Source organism: Arachis ipaensis, chromosome B01 (genome assembly GCF_000816755.2).
Source record: "Arachis ipaensis cultivar K30076 chromosome B01, Araip1.1, whole genome shotgun sequence".
Lineage (NCBI taxonomy): Eukaryota > Viridiplantae > Streptophyta > Magnoliopsida > Fabales > Fabaceae > Arachis > Arachis ipaensis.
The window spans coordinates 119,233,069-119,233,968 of record NC_029785.2 but is presented as its reverse complement, the minus strand read 5'-3'; positions in this window follow the sequence as shown (position 1 = coordinate 119,233,968).

The following is a 900-nucleotide window of genomic DNA, read 5'->3' as shown; positions in this document are numbered from 1 at the left end:
GGTTTTGTTGTATATTAAGAATGTTTTTTTTCTTCGATAATGAAATTATTTTGAATCTACATATGTTTTGTTGGAAATTGGGTATACGTGGATATTTTCATAGATGTAGAAAAACTTCTGAGTTGGGCCTCTTCTAACGCTTCAAACCAACCCCTATTTTTATTAGTGTCTCCATTAGTATTGTCACATTAAAAAAAAAAAATTCTCCTTTTAGTTTATCCTTTTGGTTATGTTGGTTTTGATAATAGATATTTTTATCTAACCAATTTGAATGGCAGTCTCTTTAAATAGGTATTAGAATTTGAATCTCATTTAATTTTATGCATACAGTAATTTATTGGATGACAAATTTTTTTGCATGTTTTCCTTAAAATAATTTTTTAAATAAAATATCTCTAATATATTTTTAGTTACAATAATTTTTGTGTTAATATATAATATTTTTGTTAATTTTCTGATAATTTAAAATTTTAAATATTCAGTAAATATATACAAATACAAAATCTATTTTTCACGTGAGTTTGTTTTCCATTCATATATCCTGAGTACGAATTGAATTTTGTTAAATGTGTTATTTGCATTCATATAAATAAGGTTGTTTTTCAGTATTTAATTGGTCTAAGTTAGTAAAATACTAAAATGAAAAAAAAAAGTGATTAATTTAAGTTACATAAATAAATTATATTGTACGTAAGATTCACCAAAAAATTTATATACGTAATTGGAAAGTGATTTACATTCGTATATTACAACACACATTTCCAGTTTCCGGAAGTGAAGTTCATTTGTGATGTTAAGAGAATCATTAAAATTGAATTAGATTAATTAGTATCATTTATATTTATATAGTGTATTAATATATTAATTATAGAATTTTATGTTTTTATTATTTTAATCTTT